General features: G+C 39.6%; 1 protein-coding gene across 6 annotated transcripts in view; it reads left to right on the top strand.

Annotated features, from left to right (window-relative positions):
- The window catches only part of LOC23687649 (transcription factor hamlet), a 453938-nt gene that overhangs the window by 424170 nt on the left and 13498 nt on the right, over positions 1-16270 (top strand). The window lies entirely within an intron of this gene.

Below are 16270 nucleotides of genomic sequence, written 5' to 3'. Positions count from 1 at the left end.
CCCACACTATCTAGTGAGATAAGTAATGTTTGATCATTATTAAGAGAAACTCAATTTGCGTCAAGTCTTGCCGATTTTGTGCGGTGGTGGCACTGCTGAAATTCACACAGCCATATGCCACCGGATAGAGATACCACCCCTGGCAATGGACAGTGATGGACAGAGACTGACTAAAATTCAATTCCCCTCCGGTTCGATGTCAGTGGGTTCTATTCGGCTGACCAAATGGGACATTTTATGACGATCGCTGGAAATAGATTGAATTTATGACTTTCACTTGACATGTCTTGAAAGTATATCTAGTGATGACAGTAACGACGTCATAGGCAGTGGAGTAGAAATAATGAGATATGTCCACGGTTGGCGCTCACTTGGCTGGGCGTCATGTATAAGTGCGTCGGTCGCTAGATGGCAAAGTAAAACAATAAATCTAAAAACGTCTAGAGCGGATTAGAAGTTTTGCCCCAGTTTATCTGTGTTTGATAGACGACAGGTAAAGCTGTGCTGGGTTGTTGACATTTAACTATATTCAATTTTTGGATCAAAGAAATGTAAACATCATGATGAATTTACCAGCGGGATTTGAACCCACGACCCTCAGCTTGGTCTTGCCAAATGGGTTTATGCCAAATGCTCCGTTCCCCTTTTTTTTGGATAACTTTTATTCGACCATACCGAATATATGTTTATTTAAATTCAAATTAAAGATGGTCAAATTCAGGAACAACCGATTTGATATGGAACTCGTCACTCGGATCGATCTTCAAGCCCGTTCTTCCCGGAGGTGTCATTGATCTCCCCCTCCCTGTCCTAATCTAACCATCGCGAAACATGGAACATTTTCGAATTTATGAACAATCTCTTGTCTTGGTCCGCATCTCCAAAGCACAGAGATCATTATTCTAATTTCAGTTTCTCGCCCCGTCAACTCTTGGGCGTCTAGGCGATGATCGTTGTCACGAGATATTGTCGCGAGCACACCCACGCACTACACGGTCGTCGTCCCGCGAATCTATGCTCGGTTCACACAATGTAACGCGAGATCGAGGAAACTAGGAGGACGACGACGACGACGACGGTGAGACTGATCGCATTTAATGAAAATGTCACATAACTCATCGCACTTGTGCCATTGCGCTCGCTGTACGTGTACGAGTGTCGTAGTCGAGTGGATCATGTTTTCCGTTTGTCGCCTCGGCTGGCGTCGTCCCGCCAACCCGAGCGCAGTTAGAGGCGTGAATAATTTAAAATATTAATAAATCTGCCTCGGCGATGTGAAGCGATGATGATCGCTTCTCGCACGAGCGAGAGAGGGAGAGCGAGGCGAAGGCGATCTTCTCGATCAGCGTCGGGAAATGGTCACCGAAGCGGGTAATTAATTGTGCTAATTGTCGTCATCGTAGTCGGATTTACAACTTGCACCGAGTGGTGTCCGATTGGTTAGAGGTTCGGTCCGAATGCGTGCGTGTGTGGGCGTGGTCGTGCTCTATGTGACGATAACAATGGCGCGAGACGACGGGACGGCGATCGTGATCTATCGGGTGGCACTAGATTTGCGTGACTGGATGAAGTTTTTAGGTGAAGTGTTTCTGAGGGGTTGTAAATTGTCGTTGAGGATTAGACATGATGACATTTCGAGGTCCTGTTGACGAACGTGGGAAATCTCTAGAAGTTCTTTTAAACATGACAAGGCTCGGATTGAATGTAGCTTTTTACTTTCGGATTGCTAAGCGAAATGATATGTTTGAAATTTACATTTCCGCAGAGTATTTGCAGCAGCTTTTGCAATTTTTCTTATCTTTTCTGTTCACCGAAATAAGACATTTGACGATATGGAAGCGTCCATTTATGACGTAACGCTAAAATTGGCAATTTGAAAAAAAAAATCACAGCAAAACGAGCTTTTTTCACGGAAGACTCCCATGCTATCGCTTCGCTTTCTGATAGAATGGAAAACTCACCTGTCAGGTTACCCATGGTACCTTTCCTCCTATTGGATTTATAGAGTGAAAATTTCTTATGTAAACCATCGTGTTTACCGTGCTGCAAACATCGATGCCATGCGATCCCGCCGCATATAATCCTTCTTCACACTACAGCCGCACTGCCGAATGGCCGCACAAACAGAAGGAGGAGGAGCCCATTTATGATTTATTCAGTTTGTAACAGATTCACGGCACGCAATAACATTAGCGGCACTGATTTGGTCGTTGAATAATTGATGACCCGAGTGCGGTGGTGTACAAACAGGCAAGCAGCAAGGAACATGTCGAAAAATAAAAAAAATGCCTATTTGCCTGTTAAATGCATTGGTCAGCAAGTTAATTTGCTTCGAACTGACTTACGGAATGTGACTGCCAATAAGTCAAAATTTGTTGTCATTGGTAACTTTAATGCAAAACGTCGCTCACAGAAAAATTCGCAAAGAAATTCCAACTTCAGCATTGAATGAGTACTCTTCGGGGTATATCTCAATCCAATACCTTGATAGCCCTACTTGTTTTTCCTTTTCTGGAAACCCTTCTACGATCGATTTGGTCTTGACTGTCTGTAGCCAGCTTTGTAGCCAACTGGTTACTCACGATGATTTTGATTCTGATTATTTCCCTGTTACATTTCATAAATCGCATGGGGCTATTCTCAATCCTATCAGCTCCAATTTCAATTATTTACGAGCCGACTGGAATACACATGAATACATACATAGGGTAGGTGTACCAGTTATGGCCATAGTGGTTCCCTATTTCGCCATATGTGATATCTTGAATGCCTTCATATTTTAAAAAATCTTTTGTGTTTTAGAGTAAAATAAAGGATAAATCTTGATGTTAAAACATTCAAAAAGATTAAAAATGTAAAAGTTATCCAAATTTTGCATATAGCCAAATAGGGTACCACTATGGCCATAACTGGTACACTTTCCCTACATATATTTTTTGCAAACAAATCTTGATATTGACAATGCTCTTGAAACTTTAACTAATTCCATTGTTGGAGCAAGAGGTATTGCAATACCAAAATATGAAGTGAACATCCGTGATTATAGACGATGATCTTAAACTCTTGCTCCGTCTTAAAAACATAAGGAGAAGCCAGGATCTGCACGCAAAGACATCTGAAAGCACACCTGGATGCACCCAAAGGGCGAGCTATGCAACCAAGTAGACCACATTTCGATGGACGACTGGCATTTTCCGGATGTCATCGATGTGAGGTCCTTCAGTGGTCTCATCACTCTCTCGTTGTCAGTCCGGTTTGTGCTCAATTGTCTACCGCGGTGAACACAAAAGCACAACGACCGTTTCGTTTCAGTATTCAGCGCAACTGTTTTGAGTTGCGTAATAAATCATTACATAACCATTTTTCAGAAATTGTAAAATGATGGTGAGTACATTCCGATATTATTTCTGATACCCTCAAGTGGTCTTCTACGAAATTGCAAAAAATTTTTGTACGTAACTCGTTGCAGAACTCGATTTTTACAACACTCGTCGTAATTATCCTACTCGGCAAGCCTCGTAAGATAAATTTACGACTCGTGCTGCAAAAATCATCATTCTGCAACTTGTTCCTTGAACTACTGTTTTGCAATTTCGTAGAAGACCACTTGAGGCTACCAGAATTCATATCGGAATGCATTCACCATTATTTAACAATTTATGAAAAATGTTGTGTTTCAATTTATTACGCAACTCAAAACAGTTGCGTAATGATAATGCTTTGCGTAATGAATCATTACAGCACTGGTTTCAGTTGTGTTATGACTATTACCAAACTGCATAATTCAGTGCAAGACAGTAGGCCGTTTCATGATAGATTGGCATGACGAAAACCAGCCTATTACAGCATTTCACCAAGGATTATTCCAAAGATTCCTCCAGGAGGAGGAGGAGTTCCTGCAGGAATGCCTCTAGTGATGCCTCCATAGATTGCCTCGGAAATATTTTTAATGAGATTCCTCCAAGAATTCCTCTAGCAGCTGGTATAGATTCTTACAGGAATTTTACAGATTTTTCCTGAAATTTTTCTGGAAACTGCTCGAAGGATTCCTCCAGAAAAATTTCTGCAGAGATTCTTGCAGAGCTGCCACTAAGGATATCCCCAGAAATTCCTACAACTCCTTCTAGGATTATTAGATATTTCTCAAGAAATTATTTCACAAATTCCTCACAAAGTTTCCTTCGTGTATTCTCCCAGAGATCCCTTCAGATAAATCGTTACAGGAACTACTCCAAGGGTTTTCCAGGTAGGGTAGATGTACCAATAGTGGAGGTACTAAGCGCGATTAAACGTCATTTTACCGCCTTAATTCAAGAAACGCAATTAATGCACATGTTGATGTTGTAACGGGAAGTAACGACCATTGACTTAATGAGAAAAATGATTTCATCGTAGTAATCCACGGCATGTCAGTGAAAAATAATACCTCCACTATTGGTACACAGTTCCTTTAGTTGCGGTATATTTTTAATTTGTGTTCCTATAGTTGCGGTATCCGTTGTTTTCTTATGGAATCCTCCACTATAGGAACACTTTACCGCAACTATTGGTACAAGCAAGAACAATTTTAGCAAATTTAGTGATTTTTCATCAGTTTTCAAGCAATTTGGACGCTCTTTTCAACTATTCCGTGTATCAACAAGCTAATACGTCGATTGGCAGTGTCGGTTATGTAGCTAATGCAATAAAATCAGTTAAAACGGCACTACCGCAACTATAGGAACACCCACAACTAAGGGAACACTTACCCTAATCCTCCAGCTATTTATACAGCAAGTTTTCTTGAGAATTGTTCAGAATATCCTATTTTTTCCAAGGACTCCTCGAAGAATGCCTCTAAAAATTTCTCCAGAGATTTCATCATGAATTCCTCCACTATTCACATCCGAAACAACCTGGAGAATATATCCAGGAATTCCTCCAAGATTTTTTTTTCAGACACTCCTTTCCTGAAGATTTTTTTTCGGAGAGATACCTGAATAAATTCCTGAAGAAACACAGAAGTAAAAGTACCTGGATGGATCTCTGGGGCAATCCCTGCCTAGAGGAACCTCTAGAAAAAAAGGAGAAACCTCTGTTGGATTTCATGGAGGAATCCTTAGGAAAATTCTTAAAAGGACTTCTGGGAGAATCTCTGGTTTAATATCTGAAAGAAGCACTGGAAGAATACCGGGGAAATCTTATTAGGAATTTCTGAAAAAAAAAATCTGGAACTATATTTGGAGGAACCCATGAAGAGAGTTTTCTGGAGTAATCCCTAAAGAAATTCCTGAAAATAATGCACAATTGCTTGGGTAGATTGTTGAAATTTTTTCGCAGGAATCAGTGGAGACAACTTTGGAGGAGTTCCTGGGGTTTTCCTTCACTGTCACTTGTCTCCATGCTGGAGGCATCCCTAGAGAAATCCCTGGAATAATCGTTGGAGAAATTGCCATATTTCTGTAGAAACACCTGCAAAAATCTCTGGAAGAATCCCTGTAGAAAGTATTCTGGAGGAATATCCGAAGGAGCTTTTGGAAACATTCCTGGAGAAATCGTAGAAGGTATCCCGCGAAGAGTCTCTAGAGAAGTTCCTGGATTAATGAAATGGAGTGCTATCGGAACCGCCTGAAAATACGATTGTGATTGAAAGTGCTTCCTAAAGAAAATTCTTGAAGAAATAACTAGGGTAATTCTTTGAGGAATCCCTGAAATATAGCTACTCAAGAGATTTGGAGGAATTCATGAAAAAACTCCTGAAGGAATCTGTGACTGAACCGCTTGAAAATCCCTTGAGACATTATTCGAGAAACCCTGAGGAATTTCAGAATAAATCCCTGACGAAATTTATGAAGACATTTTTGAAGATATTTCTGATGATATCTCATAACGGATTTGATGCATTTGGTTAAAAGAAGTTTTTTGTGGAATGAAATACTTGAGGAAAACCCTGATGGTATTCGGAATTATTTGTTCAAGAATTTCAGAAAGAGTTTTCGCACTAATTGGAACAGAAATCCCTGGCGAAATTATTATATTTTCATTAATCGCATTTGTTAAGTTTTTGGGGCCCAGATAGCCGTAGCGGTAAACGCTCAGCTATTCAGCATGACCATGCTGAGGGTCGTGGGTTCGAATCCCACTGGTCGAGGATCTTTTCGTAAAGGAAATTTTCTCGATTTCCAGGGCATAGAAGCATCTTCGTACCTACCACACGATATACACATGCAAAAATGGTCAATCGGCAAAGAAAGCTCTCAGTTGATAACTGTGGAAGTGCTCATAAGAACACTAATATGAGAAGCAGGCTTTGTCCCAGTTGGGACGTAACGCCAGAAAAAGAAGAAGATTTGTTAAGTTTTGTTATTCATACTGAGCAATATTTCTACCAGATGTTTGTAGTTAATTGATGAATTATCACTATTTTTATTATGAAGTAGACTTATAACGAAAGTATTAAATTTTTTGGAACTCTGAATTTTTTGAAAGGTCAATCCGCGTAAAAGAATTTTTAAAAAGAACTCTTATTAAAAATTTGTGGCTACAATTTCGTATAACAAAATACAGGTTATTATTTCTTATTAGTTATACAAACACCATGTGATTTTGTAAATTAAAACTATATGTTTTTAGGTCACAATTTTGAACCTCTATCAAGTATAAGTTTTCAGGTCATTTTCAAGAATAATGATTGATCTGTAAATATAATTACAATAACAGCTTTAATTGGCTTGTTTAGCGGTGATTCTACGTCGGAAATTGGACCAGGACCCAAAATTTCATAATTTTCCGCGCCCTTGAAAGTGGGAAGTTAGTATGATAATCACTTTTTAATGACCCTCAGCAAATTTTACTTCGGGACGAGCTGTCATTATGTAAATTGAAATGTCATTGAGTTTACAAATTGAAATCTTTTTTAATATTTTTTTCTGTCAAAATAAGAATGTTGAAGTGCAATGAAATTGTGTTATGCTTAGAAAAATGTGCTCTTTCTATCAAACTACGAAAAACTGTTAATATTTCATTGCTAAACAGGCCAATTGAATCCACTACTTGAATTGTGGGTCACAGGTATTGTAGGACCGATTTGTGGAAAATTTTCTTTTGATATTTGTGTGATGATAAATTACAATGTGCTGCAAGTCATCCCGCCGTTGTATGTTTTTTTACAGGTATTTTCAAAAATCATTTCAAATATTTCCCCTTAAATTGGTCCAATGATGATAATAAATCTTAGAGCTGTTTAATAGAATACCTATAATTAGATAAAAAAATTCTAAATTTGTTTTTTTTTTTGGTCCAATGATTTTAAAGGAATGTTTTCAAATTTTCCTTCAAGTTTCCCCAAAGGCTTGTATCAAGATTTCCTTCAGGGATTTTTATTTGAATCACACCAGGGACTTTTTTTTCTTCAATTATTAATCCAAGTGTTGTTCAGAAGTACTACCAGAATTTCTCCCCTCAAAAAAGTTCTACTATAATAACTCCTGAAATTCATTATGGGGTCTTCCGAGTATTCTCTCACCCCCAATTTCATATGAAAATTGTTTTAGTAATTCTTAAAAATCATTACATCCCAGCTGAGACAGAGCCCATTTGTGTATTAGATTTTCAAACATTTCTTCTAGAACTAATTCAGATGTACGAACACCTCACCTGTAAAATTCTCCAAAAAATATAAGTTAAGATGTTCGAAAAAATCCAGTAAAAATGTCCTTGGGTAAATTATTACTTATTCACTATTGAACTATTGAAAAATCTTTAAGGAATATATAGAACAATTAGTTAAGGAATTGCTGGAAATAGTTATTCAATGAGGAATTTCTTTGGGCTTCCAGGAAACAATACTGGATTAAATCGTGAAAATATATGTTGCAAAATTCGTGTATTTTTTTTTAATCAGGAAAAATACTTTTAGGAATTCGCGAAGAAGTGCTTTGAGGAAGTTTTCTTTTTGAGCTTTGTAATCCGTTCTTTTTGAGCTTTGTAATCCGTTTTTCAGTTGTCGAGAATAGAATACAGTGAACACATGGTCATGTAGGTAAACGTTGTCGATTTCAAACAGAAAAAATACTGCTTTTGAAAAATTAGTGTCGGATCCTGCCCCCCAATAAATTTTTAAAATAATGCATCCAATTTAAGAACTTTTCGATTCATTAGGAAAAAGTCCTTTTGTATTTATTTTTATTTTTTTGACGGCTGTTTGGGCACGTCAGGAGTTAATCATCAATATTAACCTCCTTTTCCCGAGCAGCCTAGATAGCCGCGTAGTGTCGGTAGCGGTTGTTTCAACTGGCTAAGAATTAACACTACGGACTGCCTGTTCCGGTGGTAAAAGTCCACCTCACAGGTGACCCCTAATTTATGGTGTGATGCGTACCGTGCCTAGGAATGAATGGTTAGGGGGGTCTAAATAAAACCTAACCGCTAACGGAGCCTGTGGGGTACCAGGGCGCCCTCCACAGTATTGAGTCCTTCCTGTGCTACCAAGAGCAATGGTGCAGGTGACCTTGTGTTTCTCCGAGATAATCGGCTGCCCTTCTTCAGTCTCTATCCTGAGGCTTAATAAGGGTGGGATTATGAATATGTTGACATTAAATTTAAATTATCACCTATATGGATTCGCATTATGCGTTTTACACAGTGTACTCTGTGCTCTTTCGCCTTTGGCGACTTTAAAAAGATACCGATCTGGTTTTTTCGTTGCTGGTATTTTTCGTGCTGAGGTTGCAAATAGCTTAATCCTGCCTAGTTTGGGTAGTGGCTACGGTTAGGTTAGCTCAGATCAATCTTCAGCATAAAAGAACAGCAACGATCAATCTTTGCAGACTCATGCAAAATGGTGCAGCCCAAGTGGCGCTAGTACAAGAACCCTACTTTCGTAGAGGGAACTTCTATCTAGGTAACCTTGTGGACCCAGTTTTTGCTACTTTCGGCAAACTTGAAATGGCAAACTCGCGCTGATCACATCATCTGGGGCAGCTCAGATATCAATTTGAGAGGCTCCAGTCTGATAGAATACTTACGTAGTATAGACCTTGGATTACTTAACATAGGCAATCGCCCAACCTTCATGGTTTTTAATAGAGAAGAAGTGTTAGACATAACGCTCTGCTCGAATAGAATCAGTCACGAGTTGACGAATTGGCATGTATCAGATGAGGAATCATTATCTGATCATCGCTACATCTTCTTTGAACATTCAAATGTAACTGCGCAGACTTTGCGTTTTAGGAATCCCCGATCAACAAACTGGGAACTCCATATTGAATTGGTTGCGACCAAATTTCATGGATATTCTCCGTCCATTGAAAATCCAAGTGATCTGGATGATGCCGTTGATACTACAACATCGTACATTATGGAAGTTTTTGAAGAAGCATGTCCTCTGCGGTCTGTAAAGACTACAAGAGTGCTACAAAAGCTCCTGCTTCGGCCAACTCAAGGTCGATGCTTGTTATCGCATGTAGAACTCAAATTGAGGAACTGTATTCAGTCAACTCTGTAAACCTTGTATGGGTACCTGGTCATTCTTCCATCGCTGGAAATGAATTGGCCCATGAGCTAGCTCACGATGGAGCATCGCATGACTTCTTGGCCCTGAGCCGGCTATTCCAATTTCGAAGTGCTGGGTGAAGCTTCAGATACACTCTTGGGCGGCAACTCAGCACAAGCAATATTGGAATAGTTTGGAGTCATGTCGTCAAACAAAATTGTACATTACTGAGCCATCTCCAAGGGGGGCGAAGTATTTAACAAATATGTCAAAGCAGAATTGCAGTCTCTTGGTCAGAGCGTTGACAGGCCACTGCTGACTCAACTATCAAATAGCAAACATTCAGCGTGCTGATTCTTTTGTTTGATAGTTGTGACTCCGATTATGGAACTTCGTATCATCTGATATGTAACTGTCCAGTTTTTGTGCAAATGCGATTCCAATTACTTGGTAAACACTTATTAAGTGAAACTGAATTCAGAAGCCTGAATCTTCAGGACATTCTGTTATTCTTAATCCGCTGTAGTAATGAGCTATAGGCTCTCTTTACGCTCATGCGTTTTGCAGTGCCCTTTTTAGGGCGCTGTTCGAACCCATTGTGGTATGGAGCTACATGCTCTCATTTCGCTTATGCGATCTTTCCTCTTCAAGGGACCCCACTCCTATTTCTTCCCATCTTTCCCTTCCCTTTCCTCTCCCATCGGGTAGATGATGAAATAGGCTCAAATATGGCGATGGCACAAATCTCCCAATTGGTGGGGAACGTGCCTTTGGAGCCGGCCTTCTGATACCTGATTGTATTTATTTTTAATTGTAGAATGATTACCTAATCGTAGAATTCTTTGAAAAATATTTTGGGGCATGTATATAACATTTGTTTTTCTTTTTTATTTAAGGCGAAAGACATATTCTTGGAAATGCCCCAGGAAATGGATAAAAAGGAAGTCAAAAGTTGGATATTGATAGTAACATTTATGTATTAATGAATTATTTATTTTTCACGACTGAAATTCCTTGTAGCAATTCTTGGTTGAATCACCGGGGAAGCTATTAAAGAATTCTGGAATGAAATTCTAGTGTAAACTCTGCCAAAACTCGCTGTAGCAAAAATTTGGAGAAAAATCTGAGATTGAATTTTTGAGGATTTGTAAAAAGAAGTGAATAAAAGAAAGGAATCATTGAACTCATACATCTTTACAGACAATTTCCCAAACAAATGTGTTGGAAGTATCCTTGAAGGATTTTTTATGATTTCATAGAGGACAACATTGATAAAGATAAGAACGAATCCGTCGAGAAAAAGCTGGAGGAATATTAAAAAAAAAAAAGTGGCAAGAATACATAAATAACTTTTTGAATGGGACCCTTGGGGATTGGCTAAGTTAATTCTTATACAGTGTGTAAATTATTATCGAAATCTTTTGAAAGCATGTTCTTATGAAACACTGGGGAAATGCTTCTGAAATCTATAATACATTTTGTGAGAAATCGACATTTAATGCCCAATTATCAGGAGTAATTTCTGAAAAGTTTGTGAAAAAAATTAATATAAATGAACCTTCTAAAAGTTTATGAGCAATTTCATGGAATAATCCTCAAAGGATTCAAATAAACGGCTGGTAGTTGTTAATAATGTTCATCTGAAAATATTAAAGAATTAATTGGAGGAACCCGTCTATGAATAATATTGTAAATTTTGCACCTTACCGAAGGTGACTGATGAGAAGAGGTTTGCCAGAAGCCGGATGTTAGTGTCTGGTACTCGGCAAAATAGAGAGCGTTACAAGAAAACGATAGCAGCTGGGAAAAGAATTCACCGTAGAAAGAAAAAGTTGCATGAAGAAGATTTCATTACCGAAGCGCAAAACAGCATGGAACAAAATAATATGCGGAGATTTTACGACAGGCCATTGACAGGCGTGCGGAGAAAAACAGCGCCTCGTCATGTGCAATGATTGTAAAGATAACTTGCTTGAAGAACTGCCTGCTGGCAGACTGAAGGTGGGTGCGCCAATTAACGAGGAATAACGCTTCTCAATTCGGCGCACAAAATAATGTCACGTTTTCTGTTCAACCGATTGAGGCCGCTGGAGGAGTCCATCATCAGCAAATACCAAGTTGGTTTTCGTGAAAGCCGATCAACAACGGATCAAATGTTTACATTGCAACAAATCCTTGATAAGTTCCGGGAATACAACTTGCAGACTCCCCATCTGTTTATTGATTTCAAGGCGGTGTACGATTTAGTGAAGAGAAATGAGTTACGGCAGATAATGATAGAATATGGTTTTCCGACGAAACAGATTGGACTGATTCGTGCAACGTTGGATGGAACGAAATCAAGTGTGCAGGTTGTGGATGAGATTTCAACCTCCTTCGCAACCATAGATGGATTGTAGCAAAGAGTGCGCTTTTGAACCATTTGTTCAACATTGCCTAGGAGCTAAACTTGCCCTTATTTCGTCATAATTCCGTTCTCGGGAATGCAGCCCATTCTAGCGCACCGCAGGTAGCTACCGTTGAAGCACCTAATGGGTGCTCCTCAGCAATATATGAATGTGTGATGACAATGATGATGATGGGGCCCGAACTGCCCCGTGTGTTTGGTGATGGAACGACAGGTTTATGAATATTTAAGGAGCTTTGAGTGTTGCTTGCTGGGGCTGGCTGTTGTTGTTTATGCAGTTGCAGTCCATAAGTTGGCTTTAATTGCTGTTTTGTGTGTGCACTGCCTATGAGCATCCCCGCTGAGAGTGATGGCCATTGATGAGAGGGTGATTGTTCTGAGAAGATTTATGGGGAGGGCGTTTGGAACGTCCTGTAATTGATGGTTGTGCGACATGGCGCTGCGTCAGAACAACTAACTATGACACGTTGTTGGAAAGTATGTCCCGTTGACGCAACTCGGCTTTACAAGGTATGATCATCGTGTCGCCTAATAAATTGGATGGCTCAGTGATTGACAGGGCCATTATTCGATTGCTTCACTTAGCCGAGAAATCTAATCAGCCCACATCGTTTGTCACCTCCTCCTCCGAGCGGGCCGATCTTAATTACCTAAACGAAATTACCGCCATTCGCGGTAATTCAACAGCCTAGTCTCATTAGCTGACAAATCCCCGTGAAAAGTGATACCCCAATCGTGCACCTCGTACAACGAACAGGTTTGCGCAGTTAATTAATTAGCCAAACGTGGCAAATCGGAATGCGTGCCGTTCTCTAAGCCAGACAAGCACGGAGCGGCCCACACATAGGCGAAGATCGATTTAAGTAGGGTAATCAAGACCTGAAACCGCAAATCACCTTCTCCTCTTGGCTCTGACAAGTCTGTCACAGGAGACGATCAACTCGTGATCTACGCACGCGCCCACTAATAACTCGCTCCAACGAATAAGTAAGACCTTCCCCGAAATCCGGGGAAAGTCATCCTTGAGACCTTCATGTGTCATGTGTGGATTTTGGAGCCGTGGTCAACACATATTTGCGACTGAAGTCTCAATTATTCGCACACCGAGGGACTCACTCGGCCAGACCAAATCCGATTAGATCGATCTCGCGATTGTCGCCATGTCCCCGACGGGTAAATCATCCATAGGAAGGTGACGTCGTTACGTGACGTAACCTGTCGATCGCGAAGTGCGTTTGTCAATCACGTTGTGATCGTTATCGTGACGCGCTGCTGGCTGCAAACATGCCGCTAATGATATTCGCGCGAGTAGAGGTGCGAGCTTTGTCCGAATCAATTAGGAGTGTCAATAAATCTTTGAGTGGAATACTTATAAGTAAACGAAAACCGAGTTGAGGTCGAAATACGCGTATCTGTCAAAGGATACAAATTCTAGTTGAATTGAAAGGTCCTACATCTAAATTAGGTTTTCATTTTTCAATAGCTAGAGGCTTCCGCCGACTTTTTTCCGGTTTTAAAACTGTTGTAAACTGCAACATTGGCATTTTTACATTTCTCAAGAAAAATGCTAACTTGTCCAAAAAATCCTGCATTAGGAAATATTCCACAAGTGATGTTTGACATTGATGTCTCCAATGTCAACTAAATAAGAACTATTGCGAGTTTATTTTCGAAAATCAGTTTGAAGCAGATCAAATTGCGGTCCAATGCATTGAAAATGCAAATAGGCAACTTGCAGCTATGAAAGTATATTTACTATGCTGTGCTTCGACAGAAACACCCAAAAATTTTGATCTCAAATGACGAAAAAAGTTGATGTTTTATACGCCAATGAATGATGATAGCAACTCCACCACATGCTTAATCCAGCCGACCATTACAGTAAACAAAAAAGTTTGGATCTCTTTAGACTTTAGATCCAGGTTTAAAATGGGCCAATCAGTTCGAACTTCGTCATGAAGGCGTTGCGTAAGCCGCTCTTCAGTTCAGCATTGACCTGTCAGGAAATTCGCAACGCTGATCAATCATCGCCGGCCGACACTACGCGGCGACGGTGTGCAAATTTTGGCGATTCTGAAATTGTTAGACCACTTTCACCCAATGATGACGTAGATAACAACGAAGCACATAGTTCGTGTGTCCTTCAGCGGAGTGACACAAAGCCCACGCGGAATTGGATAAATCGCAAATTGGTTCAACATTCGCCCCGCACTTCGCGCGATTACCTCCTTTGAGTTGGAATGTCCATGACGGCTATCTAATAGAGGCTGCTGCTGGTCGCGCTCCATATCGCGATGATCGATCTCCTTTCGCTCTCAAAAGGAAAATAATAGTGATCTGATTCGAGAAGTGGTGCGGTGCTGCGTAACACAATTCAGAGTAAATCCTCGCGACCGCGCAAAACTTCGACGCACAGTTGTCTAAAAGGCAAACAAATTCTTTCACTAAAAAATGTTTTAGCTTTTATTTAGTATAGAATAGTACTGGCCATAACTGCATATTTGTAACATTCGACAAAAGTAGGCATTGAGTAAATGGGATACTAAGTTTGCATTTCACTGCAGTATGGGAGGAAACTAAAATTTCAAAAATTCATTGCGAATTCAGAAGAGCTTATTTGAGGCTGAAATTTTGTACAACTCATATCGCATATTGGGTGAATGGTCAGAAAAAATTCTGATAGTAATTTCGTTGCTACTACATTATGAGGCTCATGTATAATCTCAATGTGACTGTTTTGCGGTTATGATTGCCAATGTGACAAAACAACTTGGTATTTTTTTCGAATTTTCTAGAACAATCTCACAGATTTCAGTAAGTTGATCGAAAGTATTTATCATTTGATGACTCTCTATGGTATTAACTCCAATTTGCCAAAAATGTCGAATGTGACTGTTATGCAGTTATGGGCAGAATAGTTTTCCAAAAGTTTAGATCAATTGGTGTAATATTCGATTTTTTACGTCTTCTGAACTGCACCGAAAAAAATAAATATTCAATGTGATGTAAACTGAAGTCTGCTATAAAAATAAATCAAATTCGTGTGTTTTTACAGCATCATGTAAATTTAAATGAATATACATTCAGTTTACAACTATAAATGGTTGAATATTACTTGATCGTGTAAATTTAAAGTGAATTCAATTGAAAAATAATTGATTGGTCGTTGAAATTTAGGTTTATTTTGAAGCTCCAAATATGTGCATGAAAATAAACTTAAATTTACAACATGTTTTTAGCTGTGTGTAGAGCTGTTAGCTCAAATTCTCTTTATTGTTATTTTTGTTTGAATATCTTAAGAAAGTTCGACAAGATTTACAAAAAAACTGTTTTTTTTCAAACATCTTTGTTTGTCAATGAATTAGGAGTTTTGTACGATTTGAATGAAATTTGTCCTTTTGGGCAACATTTGTACGGACTGCGACCACTGTGTAACGGCGAAGCTTTTATCGGACACACTATCATTTCACATTCCGCGCGACCAAAGTAATTTGAAAGCATCCGAAATATCAATCATCATCGTGGATGAACGAACGTCTTTGCTTCTGTTGCTGTGTGGTGGAGGACATTGGCTGTGGTCCGTTAACGCTATTAAGGTGATGGATATGGGGAGTAACATACCAACCAGAAGACGTACGTGAGGTTACTGAATAGTTCGGCGTGAGGAAGCGATATGCCCTTTCTTTGATTGGATGGTTGATCATTTTTGAAGGTGCAGAGGTGTTTTAAGGGAGGACTTGTTGCTTGTTGATTCGATTTCGATTCGATTTCGATTCGATTTCGATTCGATTTCGATTCGATTTCGATTCGATTTCGATTCGATTTCGATTCGATTTCGATTCGATTTCGATTCGATTTCGATTCGATTTCGATTCGATTTCGATTCGATTTCGATTCGATTTCGATTCGATTTCGATTCGATTTCGATTCAAGGAATCAAGGAATCGAGGAATCGAGGAATCGAGGAATCAAAAAATCAAGGAATAAAGGAATCAATGATTGAAAGTAAGAGGATTTTTCTCGGAGGTTTCGCCATACCTATGTAAAAGTGCTACTGGCCTTCACACGCCCCTGTCAATCTACGATCAGCTGGATGTCAAGCCAAAATAAACTCCAGAATCAGTGATGGCGTGCAAACCGCTATCCACAAAATCGACGACAATGACGACATCGCATCGCTTAACTAAACCAAACCCTCGTGGTGAGCAATATAGCAATCATTTCTGACATCTACTCCAAAGTGGATCCTTTCGCAAGTTTTGCCCTATGACGAAATAGCCACATATCCCGGCAAATGATAGGCTCCAGTTTGGAAAGTGAAACTCCGAATTTGAATGCTCACATCCGTTCCCGATGACATTTCGCGCCATTTCACCCGAGAGCTGAGC

The sequence above is a fragment of the Aedes aegypti genome, chromosome 2 (genome assembly GCF_002204515.2).
Source record: "Aedes aegypti strain LVP_AGWG chromosome 2, AaegL5.0 Primary Assembly, whole genome shotgun sequence".
NCBI classification, from domain to species: domain Eukaryota; kingdom Metazoa; phylum Arthropoda; class Insecta; order Diptera; family Culicidae; genus Aedes; species Aedes aegypti.
This window is presented reverse-complemented; position numbering and strand designations above follow the sequence as displayed.